Consider the following 12,014-nt stretch of genomic DNA (forward strand, 5'->3'; position numbering starts at 1 on the left):
GCAATTGCATTGCTGTGAGCCACATCTACAGATCTTCAATTTTGTCAAATAAATGGGAGGGAACTGGTCTGAGTAAAGGAGTTCATTTTCCTGTAGCTCAAACCAGTGTGAGTGTAAAAAGTCCTTAGAAAAGCTATTACTCTGTGCTTAACCCACTCAGCAATCCCAAAGAATACCTTCACACCTTGCTTGCACCCCCAAAATCACTGTCCTCTGACCACCCCGTGAGTTCACAAGCTGTGGTTCCTTCCTTTTCATTTCCTGCATGTCAGTGAAGTAAGCAGTTGTATGCAAATAGTTTGAGATGGGGTCCTTTGGCTGCCTGGCCTGGTTTGCTACTTACTATACCACACAACTACAGTTTATACCAAGAAAGGGCAAGTGCAGTCTTCCTGGAGTTATTCTTGGAATTATACACAAATTAAGATTTTTAAATGTCCTTGACATAATGGACCCAGTTATTTGAAATGAAATGGTTTCTGACTCCAGGAGCACTGCTGCTCCATGGTCAGAATTATAGGCTATAAAGAGATCAAAAGAAACTGGAACCCACGCTCTTGTTCACTCACTCACTCACTCACTCACTCACTCACTCACTCACTCACTCACTCATCAAAGATCTAGCAAGCCTGCCCACTTGACCAGCACTTCTGAGGGCCCAGGACAAAGAAGAGGGGGTAGACGTTGCCTTGGAGCCATGTGGGGAGGCCAAGCTGGGTCAGGGGCCACTGCCGGTTAACATGATTGGCTTTACACTGTTTCTATGAACACACCCAGGAAAAAGTGAGGCCTGGCCGCTGAATTCATGGTCTGGCCCAGCTACATAAAGACATTCGCTTATTTTTATAAAAAAAGAAAAGAAGCAATCCATTCCAAAGAAACCCCAGGTGGGCTGACGCCCCTTTCTGTTAAATCAACATGCCAAAAAATTAGGAAGTATAAGGGAAAATGTTTGCAGGGTGATCTGAGAGCTACCCAGTCGGGGCCAATGGCCCTAGACCTGGGCTGTCTGAATCAGCTTCCTTTGTGAAAATGACCACACTACCAGAATTTGGAACTCAGCTTGGACACTAGAAACTTCCACACAGTGAGATCGTTTTCTAAAACTCTAATAAGATGGTCACCTATAAGACGTGAAGTTTGTTTGTAATTTTGTTAAACCAATTATTTAAAAAGTATATATTAAGCTATTGCCATGTAATTGTTTTTCTGAGGGTTTCTGATACCCATTTATATTCTAGTAAGCAAGTAAATTGAACATACAATGCAAAGAAAAAAAGGTGTGTGGTATAAGTGTGTATGTGTGAATGCATGTGGGTACATGTGGGTGGGTGTATGTTTCGTGTGAATGATTGTATGAATGTTAAGGTTGCCAGGCTTAGCAAATAAAAATATTGGACCCCAATTAAATTTGAATTTCCAGTAAACAACAAATAATTTTTTAGTTTAAGTATGTCCCAAATATTGCATTGAACATAGTTATACTAAAAATTAGTCATTGCTTATCTGAAATTCAATTTAAACTGGGCATCCTATACCTTCCTGTATTTTATTTGGCAATCCTAATAAGTGTGAGTGTGTGGAGTTGTGTCATCATGTGTAGTGTGTGTATGTGTGTGTGTGTGTGTGTGCGTGCGTGCGTGCATGCGCATGTGTGCACACACACAAGTAAGCTAGGGCTGGGTGGGGAAGAGAGGTCTATGTGAGGAACATGGATAAAGATGCCACCACCAATCTGAAAGAAGTCACTCAATGCTAATCTTCACTTCATCTCACCCTCAAAAGAAAGAGTACCATAGATCATACCATAAAACAAACCATGAATTATAAATTGCAAGTTTCATTTATTTCCAAAGACTGTACAAAACTTGAAAATATAAATTTTGAGAACTTTTGTGACTTTGATCAAAAACATTGACAGCTGAAAACATCTGGTCTGGTGAATTTCTAACTTAGGGACTAACTCTAGAGGACTTTCCCCCAAGACCCAGGATCACTGGCATATCACTTCCTCTCTTATTGCACATATGAATAAGTCACACCTCCACTTCATTGACTCCATATCTGGGGAAATCATCCTAAGAAAATAATCTGAAATGCATTAACTACATTCTGTAAGTACATTTTTTATAAAATGGACTGCCATGTTTATAAAATAGAAAACAACTGCAAATACCTAAATGTCATAATAAAGGATGACTGAGTTGGTTATGGTCCACTTACACAAAATAATATGCAATTAGTAAAGCAATGTTTATGAAAGTTTTGTATTGTGCAGACTGAAGGCAAACTGAAAAATGGAACACACTTATAAAATGATTTGTCTATGAATATAATGTATGAAATATATAGTGTATGAAAACACTGGTAGGAAAGGAAGAAATTTTTACCAAATTGGAAAAATATAAGTGAGAAAAAATGCACGAAATCATTGGTAGAACTTTTTATTTTTGTGGTGATTGTTTTTTTTTGTTTTTTTCTTTCTTTTTTTTTTTCTTTTTCATTGATCTTATATCTCCTCAGGACAACGTAGCATTATTGAGTGACTATTATATCCTATGGAGAACTTCAATCTTTGGTCACAGAATTAAGAGCTCCTGGTTTTGATCCCACAAGCTCTCTTTGAAATGATGTATATGTGGTGAGTTTTAAAAATATATACTTTTTTTATTTTTCATGCTTTTCAAAAGGAATATCTGGTACATTCAAAATTGGAAATAAAATTTATTTTGGAAGCTGAATAAGCAAATACATAAGTGCTTTTGATGGTTGTGATGCAGATGGATCACATTTTGTCCCTGAGACCACATGTAGCTGTGAACACCATAGGCAGACTGGGGGGCTACTATGAAGGGACTGTGCCAGGACAGTCAGGATGATGCACAGCTGACCTGGAGGAGAATGCTGAATGGACTCCTGCTGCTGCAATTCAGGTGCTCTGGGGCCTACCAATCAGTCAGGGAACACTGCATAACAACAGGGTTCTGGTCACATTTAGACAGAGGGTTTCAAGAGGTAAAATTCCCATGCTTAATTGTCAAGGCCAATTAAATGATGGCTGGCACCCCAGGCATGTGGTTGGCATTGAGTTACGGAGCAACAATAAACATACAAGTCTACACACCTGGCAGAAGGACCTTGAATTCGACCCGTGCCCCAGAATCATTTGAGAAAAGTGTTTATTTCCCATTAATTCCCCCACCTGTTGTCTTCATGTTCTTGTGCACTCAAGGTTTCGTTCTGTCCACAACTTGATTTGATTCTAGCTGTTGCCTCATGTGTCTTATATTTCTTTATTATTCTCATGCTTTGATGCATGCAAAGTGCACTTGTAGATAATGTATTTGCTCTGAGAAATCCCATAAAATCTCTCAGTCTAGGAATACTCAAGGAGCAAAGCCCAGGGACTCTGTGAGTTTGGGGGCCAATGGAGGTTTATGCAAGGCCGATTTACGACTGACCCTTCTGAATGGGTGAGTTCAAAAGTGACTTATCTTAAACGAAAATACTGCATAGTATTAAATTTTCCTGTAGGGCGTGGCACCATATGACATAGATCTAGATACAGACAGAGAAGTCACTTTTGCCCTTGACTGCAGCATCCATTCTACTCTCCTCTGTTGGGGAACAGCTAAGGGGCTAAGGGGGTGGGGCCTGACTGTCTCAGTCAATGAGGACAACCATTCACCCTCCTCTGCTATGGTGATCTCTCTAAGTACTGGTTCAAGAATGGACATGTAACTCAGTCTGGGACAATGAGACATGAGGGCAAGACCCTCGACAAAGCACTCTCCCTTTGGACAGCAAGGTGTGTGAGTGTGAAGCTCAAAATTGTTGCAGCCACACTGAAGAGCAAGGGCCCTTGGATGAGCTAGCAGGACAGAAGGTAGGAGGAAGGCAGGACAGATGGTGTTGTTAACCCAGTTGTTAAATCTCACCAACATGGAACGGAACCGTCTGCTGGTCCCTGGACTTTCTAGGTAGGGGAACAAACAAATGTCATTTATTGTTCAAACCTGCTTGCATGGGACTTTCTGTCATTTATACATAAAATCTCTAAATTTGTTCATATAGTTATTATACTTTCCCAAGCAAAAACGTGGACAATAAATGTGTTAGAGAAGTAAGAGAAAGAATTGGGGTCTCCCTAGAAAATTCAGAATCTATAATTGTCATATATAAACCATAAATACAATAATTTTCCCCACATGACATTACTTGGAGGCTAAATTGAAATCACAACTTCCAAAAAGGTGTGACATAGATGGTTGAGTGGTAAGGCCAAGATGGCCCTAGAAAAAACTGTGTGTTTGGCAGCTCCCAACAAGCCATCTCAAACCCCTGCCCCTTTCCATTTCTCTCCCTACCTATATCCCTACTTTGACAGCCAATAATGTGGGTTTTACAGTTAGATTGTTCTGGCTAGATCTTGGTTTCTCCACTTACCAGTTAGATGACTTGGGGCAATTTGAGAAGAGACCCTAGCGAATTTTCCTTCATGTCCTACTGGCTCCACGTGGGGCCATTCTTCATTGAGTGAGTCCTTAAAGGAGGGGAAAGGCTGATTGACAGGTATACATTGACTCAATCACTGGGACAAAGAGGATGGGTCTGTTACCCCAGTTGGCTCAGACAAACCTTGAATAGAGGGCCCAGAAAGTGCTAAGCACTTGAGAGTTCATCATTGTTATTTTTGCTTAATGCTCACCCATGCAGCCTGTTTCATTCTTGTCTTGCCTGATATTGATTCATTAGTTATCATTTAACATCACTGATAAATATTCAAGTGAGTATTGACATTAAGACTGTGGCCTCCCCAACTAGGGATGGGGAGTGTCTCACTTTACTCTTTGAAAGGAGGAAACATTAGTGAAGACAAACAGTGATCAGAACCTGCCCATCCCAAACACATCCACTTTAGGAAGTGCAATCCTCAAATCCTCAACACATCCAGCATGTCACCCCAAGAAGTTGTCAACACTGCCATATTATATTGTACATCACTGACGTGATCAAATTTCAATATAAGACAAGGTGAGTATCCTTCCTCAATGCTGCCATGACCACAGTTTCTAAGCAAAAACAAAGCTAAACAAAATTTGGAGCATGTGGTTTAACAATGAGAGAAAAGACATGCAAACTGTGACTCTCACAAAACATTTAGACTCTAGTATTGTCTTTTCCACATTCCCACAAGGTTGATTACATTGAAATAGGGTTGATAAGATGGGAGTAATGAAAAAACACCTGAGAAGAAAAGAAATCCATTCTTCATACAGTATGTAAACAGGGAGAGAAGGAGACACAGTGAGCAGAAGGAATGAAGTGAGACACATTTCCAGTTTAAGAGCAATAGGGTCCCCAGTTTCAAAATCAGGGAATTTTTCTGGCAAGGTGATACAGTAACTATGTCACGAACTTTAACAAAACTTGTAGCACATTAGATCTCAATCACCAAATAACCCAGTCATATGTGGGAATAAATACCAAGACATACAATTTTTTCTGTTCTTTTTGCTTCACACTTTTAAAAGACACTAAAAGTGAGATAAGTTATAAAGAAACCTGGTCTGTGTTGAATAGCCAATTAAGCTATTAAATATGTGAGCCATTTTTGGAAAACCTAATATACAAATATCTTTCAACCTAGAAAAACTCATAGGTTAGGGGTACCATTTAATAATGCAGTAAATCTTCTTAAGAATGACTCAACAAAGAGCTTATTTTAAAATGTGCAATGAATACGAACAGAAACAGACAAAATATTGGTTCCATGAAATCTCTAAATTCCAAATTGTATTTGTATTTTCCATGATTCCTTCACTACAGTCAAAATAAAACTTTTCTCATAGGCACAAGCATCTTATCTGATGTAATTTCTTACATCAAAAAAGAGCCAGTTGAGGGTCTGGCAGGTTTCCAGGATGGTTGATTCAATAGTCAGTGATGGCACCAAGACCCAAGATCTTTTCCCCACTCTGTTAAGTCATCCTGTCTGAGCTGGAATTGTCCCAGACTGGCTCCCTATGTGGTTGTAAGATGGTCCCAAGAGCTCTGGATGTCAAATTCAGACATCTAACATCAAGTGTCCAGGGACAGAAACAGACCACCTTTTTTATGTGACTCCTTCTTAAGAATCAGGAAAACTTTTCCAGGAGCCCCAGTAGTCATCGCTCCATGACATGCTGGTCAGGTCTGGTCCGGTGCACAGCCCTACCCCAGTTTGGCAAAAGCAACAGACTGCTGTGGACAGGAGACCAGCCACATATCCCCCCAGTGGGGTGGAGTCATCACCTCTGAGTCAGAAAAGGAGTAGATGCCTGAACAAAACTGGAGCTGGACTGGGAACTTATTCTGGTTACATTGCCCTAGTTTAGCTCTTTCTGAAAACACAAAAGTTCAGTTTTGAACTGATTGGCTAAGAACTTAAAATACTTTTAATTCAGAAAATAGTATCAGCATCAGCAATTAGGGTGATTCCCGCCCCCCCTCCCAGAATTGGCTTTAGTTCTAATCTTCTATTTCAAAGGTTTATTAATTTATTTTGTAGACATTCTGTACACACGCATTTTGAGTGTCAATCTATTGTAAAGAATAAGCTTTACTTATGTTTGCACTGTAACATATTGATAGAGGAAAGTAGTAAGATGCAGTCCTGTGGTAGTACTGGGCTGTGCTTAAAAAGTTGAATTTCTGTTGTTTCTTACAACGTACTGACATTTAAAAATGTCATTTTAAATGCTATTTTCTTTAACCTATATATACTAAAATTTCCACAAAAAATGCTAATTTAATTTTATGTGTATGTAACCGAAGACTGCAGTACAATTTAATACAATTCCAAAAATGTAGAAATTTAGTTTGATTCACATTGAATAGGGAGGGAAGAAAAGTTGAACTGCTTGTGTGTGAACATATTTGGGGAGTAAGCTATAAAAAACAAAATCTTTCCCCTTCCCCAAAAGGTATATTTTAACCTAATTAAGGGGATATAGATTTATATGACAATGCTATGATGTTTATCCTGAGGTATGAGAGAATATGGCCAGTTTTAGCCAACTCTCAAGTAGAAATTAATCCAAATAGCATTTCTGGCAATTTCTAAAATTGGAAAGCTAAGATCCATTTTACTGTGGCTTGGCATGATGACCATGATAACTGAGAAATTTCAAATGGTTTCTTTATGTTCCATTTTGGTTGTAAAAGATGTTATTTAATCAGTTGCTTCTAGACACACAAGAGTTAGAATTTTAAAAGCTCCCACCAACCATTTTCTAGGAGTCTCTTTCCTCTCTTCTGATTGTCTGTTTTGGGAGTAAGGGGACATAAAGAGGGACCAGTACCTCATTTTAGTTGCTGATCCTTCAATATCCCAAGAAGGTGATTGTGGAAACATAAAAATCATATATTAATTCCAGTCTTTAACCCATAGTTGATATTCAAAATTTTTATATCTCAGAAACTGTAAGGAACTGGCCTCTGTCCAATGAGTTCTTTGGCATTATGGGGAAGGAATGGTTAAGGTTTTGAGGCACCACACTGCTGTAGGTTTGTTCCAGTGGGTCTTGGATATGGTGCCTGGAATAGCTGCATCGGCATCTGGGAACTTACTAGAAATGCAAGTCCTTGGGTGGCCCCAGACCCACCCCCATCGGTCCCAGTGACCGATGTGCTAACAAGGCCTCAAGGGGATTCTGATGCCCACTCAAGTTTGAGAACCAGTGGCCTAGGTCATTCCTCATTCTTTCTCACCACAAAGAGTCATACTTCATGACTTGTAAAGATTAGTCTATACTACTGATTTGTATGCATGCACATGTGTTATTTAAGGTTTAGAGAGAAAACTAAATGTCCAGCTATAACCAGCATTCTGGGTGTGGCCAAGCAGGTGCCGCAGAGTCCTGATCCTTCAGAGCTATGCCAAGATCAGAAGCCGGGCCCAGGGATGGACACAGGTTTGCTGCTCATTAATAAATCCCTGCGGGAGCAACCTGAGCTCAGCCCCAAGTCATTGAGAGGTGTCTGGAAGTGGTCGGCCGTGTGTCCTGTTGTTTGAGAAAAACAGGTTTTATTCATTCAACGAATAATTCATTCATTTAACCAATTATTCATTTAACCAATAATCAGCACGTGTATCTCATTTCTGAGCTACACCATGCCAAGCTGTTGGGACACAGAGTAGGAACAACACTGGCCCAAGGGCAGGTACCATGTGGTGTGTGTACCTCCAGACGGCGCTGCAGTCAGGCTGGAGCAGAGAGGTCCTCCGAAGGACCATGATGCTGCAGACAGTTTACTTGAAAACAGGATATTCTGACCCCATCCTCATCATGCCATTAGAAGCTTCACAGAAGATAGAGAATGGGTTCAGGTGTAGAGGGGATGTAGGAGAAGGTCATTTACTTTTCACACACAGACAGTGCCTGTCCCCCATGGGTTCCTGGATGAAGCGTCAGCAGTGCTGTACCCCGAGGCCCAACACAGAAGAAGGAGCAGGGAGGACTCTGAGTCCGGGGCTATACCTCTTCACTGGTATAAACTGATGGCGGGGGGGGGGGGGGTGCGTGTGGGGGGTGCGGGGCATGCAAAGATATGCTCCAACAGTTCCCTTTAAAAAATCTCATTTGCCTTCAATTCCAGCCCAGAACAGAAAGGGATCAGGCACGGTTTTAAGCAAGTGAAAGGCCCTGGAGTTAGATAACTGGATTTAAACCCTAGCTCTGTAGGTGACTCCTGCTGTGCAGTCCTGGGCAAGTTACCAATGTTTGTGTAAGAATGACTATAATGCAGGTCTCTGGTCCCACTCTCGGCGGGTGGACACAGAATATGGAGAGGCCGAAAAGGAACACCAACAGAGCCATGAATAGGGGTTCATATCACTATATTCTCACTGGCGGCTGGGTTGGAGACAGAGGAAGCAGGAGCCACACGATCCGCAATCCTCAGGCCGCTTCCCTGCCAACCACACTTGCTAGCTGCAATCCATGCTTGCTAGTGTAGCCCCAGGAGTTATATTAGTGGCTAACGGCTAGCTGGTTACAGCTGATGGCCAACTAGTTACAGCTGATGGCTGTCTGATCACAGCTGATGGCCATTTACTACCTGAGCTAGCACCTTTCCATGTGAGGTCGGGAGCCTAGAAACTGCTCTCTGGGGCTCTGTCCTTACACTGACCATTTCCACACTTCCCAACTTCTTCACTAAACAAGTGAGATTCGGCGGGGGTGGGGGGAATAGTGCTTGTGGGCATTTACAGTAAGGCATAGAACCACTGGACATATTTTTGCCTGATTCTCACCAGAAGTTTGCCTAGGATATCATCAATAATTAAGAAAAATCCTATCTATCCAACATCAGAAACACAATGCAGAAGCAGCCCCTCATGTGTGCAGTAGTTCTGGAAAAGTGTGTCTCTGCCTGCTGAGCAATTGCCAGGAGTACTGAAATTACCAAAAGGCAACTTGGAAGTCTTCTGGTCTTATTTGAATTTCTTGAACTAGCAACCATACTAGTATTTAGTATCTATTCCTCTCAGTAGAGTTTTCCAGTTCCTTATTCATTCACCCTTTCCTCTCACTACTGTTCTGGGAGTGTTGGGGTCTAGTTAGGCTGGCCATGGAGTAAACAGGGTGGGTGTCTACTGGCATGAAATCCTTCCGGGTCTGCTAGGAAGTCTGCCTCCCTAGCCAGAAAGAAGAAGGCCATCTTAAACATGCCTATCATAGTGCCAGTGTGGGGACAGAGCCCCAGAGAGTAGTTTACAGGCTCTCAGCCTCACGTGGAAGGGTGCTGGCTCGGGTGGTGGATGGCCGTCGGCTGTGGCTGATTGGCCATCGGCTGTCGCCGGTTAGCCGATTGGCCGCTGGTATAACTGCTGTGGCTACGAAGGATTGCCGAGGATTGCCGAGGAGCTGAGCAGAGCCGAGCAGAGCCGCAGAGAGTGGAAGAGGAGAGCCGAGGAGAGCGGAAGAGAGTCGAGGAGAGTGGAGGAGAGTCGTTGGTCGGTTGGCGGAAAGGTGGACAGCAGGTCGCATGTCCGGTGAACCCAGCCTCCAGTGAGACCATAGCGGTATGACTCCCCTACCTATGGCTCCGTGGGTGTTCCTTTTTGGCCTCACCATATCCTGCGTTCTTATGTGGGGAGCGGGACCAGAGACCCCGCAGGCCGCCCCTCACGACAGCCAGATACCCAGTACTATGGGTATCATTCAGCTGGATCTTGATGATGTTTTCTCTCTTCAGTGTCTCACTGACATGTGCACATCTTTGGGCAGGTGTCACTGAGATGCTTTTAGCACAGCAGAAGACAATTCATTAATGAAATGCCCTGATAGACTATGGAGAGACAAGGCCACCAGATAGGGGAGCAGCTGGTGAGAACCATTTTGCCACATGAATAAATTAATAAAAAGCGAAAAACCGTAAAGAACATCAATTCGAACCTCCTGCTGCCTGTCAGGTTCTCTGCTAATGCCCACTCATGATACTTCTGTGGTAGAAAGACCCACATTAAACAACAATCTGACCATTCAGACATTTACTTGGCACGAATTATATGCCAGGCAGTGCCTGGTTGCCAATGATCATGAGACAGTTTGGGCCAAGTTTCTTCTTCTGGGTGAGCAGGTCCTGTCCTGCCCTGACCTGCTGATTTCTCTGTGAAACAAGGATAAAGTAACTCACAGCCTTGCCCATTGTGAGGACCAAGGGGCATGGTGTCTGAAGTGCTCAGCAAACCATACAATGGTGCACACGTGGAAAGAATTGCTGGCCTTTTTCATAAAAGCAAATTGAGAACCACAAAGCTTCACAGTTTGTCTAGACTATTTTGTGTCGCCTTTCCTCTGCCTAGTCCAAGATCACCAGAGAGCTGTTCCAAACAAGCATGTAAAAGCACCAGTTAAAAGTGATCAACTGGGCTGACTTCTCTCCACACTTCCACAAATCAAATCCAGGTAATTTTACTTAAAATGTTGCCTAGTAATACCTCAAAATTAAAAGCAAATTTACAAATACTCTGAAGATGGCAATTGGGACACCCCATAAAGATACCTCTGTGAAACAGAAACCACCTCTCTTTGTGTGTGGATTTGAAGTCTCTGTGCTGCTCTCAAATAATTTCTCCCCATATGTGTTTTTCAATAAACCATTCAGAGGAAATTGGACCCTCTTTGAAATGAGAGTTGCTCTTGGCAGGTCCTGATTCTGAGAAATCATGCAGGGTTTCTGAATCCTACATCTGCTCTGGACTGTGATACATCATGATATTTTGGCATTTAGAGTTTTCCAGGCTAATTGGGTCTTATCTGGGCTTCTTTGATCTGGCTCAAAGAGAGGAAACCCTTTTAGGAGTTAGAAGATGGGAACTAATGCTACTGGCTCCCGGCTCAGGTTCCCTCAGCCCTCACCACTCCTGGGCACACCCATGGCACCCTGCTGTAAGGACCTGTGCTTCCCTTAAGGGGGAGCCAATGCCCCTGAAAGCTGCCCATGGACAGTGATGGAGTCCTGTAGTGGGTACCTCAGCTTCTCAGCTGAAGGGGGAAGCAGGGCACTTCGCTGCATGTTCTACATTATTTCCTAGAATTCTCCATGGGACTGAGCCTCAGGGGCCCCTAGTGGAAATCTACTCAGTAGCACCTATGTCACCTCTTTCCCATTCTTTCTCACTTCCACCCTCCCCTCGGCTCACCTTCCAAACAAACCACTTCCCCTCAAATCCTTGTTTCCAGGTCTGCTTCTGAGGCACTCATTCTATGCTGCAGGGTCTTTCTTGGGAAAGTCCTCTCAACTAGGCAAAAACAAAGCCTTGGGAAAAGTTGTGAAGCAAGTGTTAAAGCCATTTCTCTCCTAGAGCTCATCAATACAAAGTCATCTTGTTTCAGGTGTTTACTGCCCCTACATTCCCCAGCCAAGAGCCTGGGGAAGAGGAGACATGATCAGAGCCTAGATTGAGGGAGGCTACAGGGATCACCCTGTGATGATCACCCCGAGTTCCTTCTGGAAACTTGCCC

The 12,014-nt window shown here is 42.8% G+C and overlaps 1 non-coding gene across 1 annotated transcript; it reads right to left on the reverse strand.

Annotated features, from left to right (window-relative positions):
• Window positions 1-2,507: 2,507 nt before the first annotated feature.
• Window positions 2,508-2,634, reverse strand: LOC141568375 (small nucleolar RNA SNORA25). Its single transcript, XR_012491519.1, has one exon. It is a non-coding gene; the product is annotated as a small nucleolar RNA SNORA25 (small nucleolar RNA).
• Window positions 2,635-12,014: the final 9,380 nt, after the last annotated feature.

Source organism: Rhinolophus sinicus, chromosome 13 (genome assembly GCF_057876585.1).
Source record: "Rhinolophus sinicus isolate RSI-liver-muscle chromosome 13, RSI-T2T, whole genome shotgun sequence".
Classification (NCBI taxonomy): domain Eukaryota; kingdom Metazoa; phylum Chordata; class Mammalia; order Chiroptera; family Rhinolophidae; genus Rhinolophus; species Rhinolophus sinicus.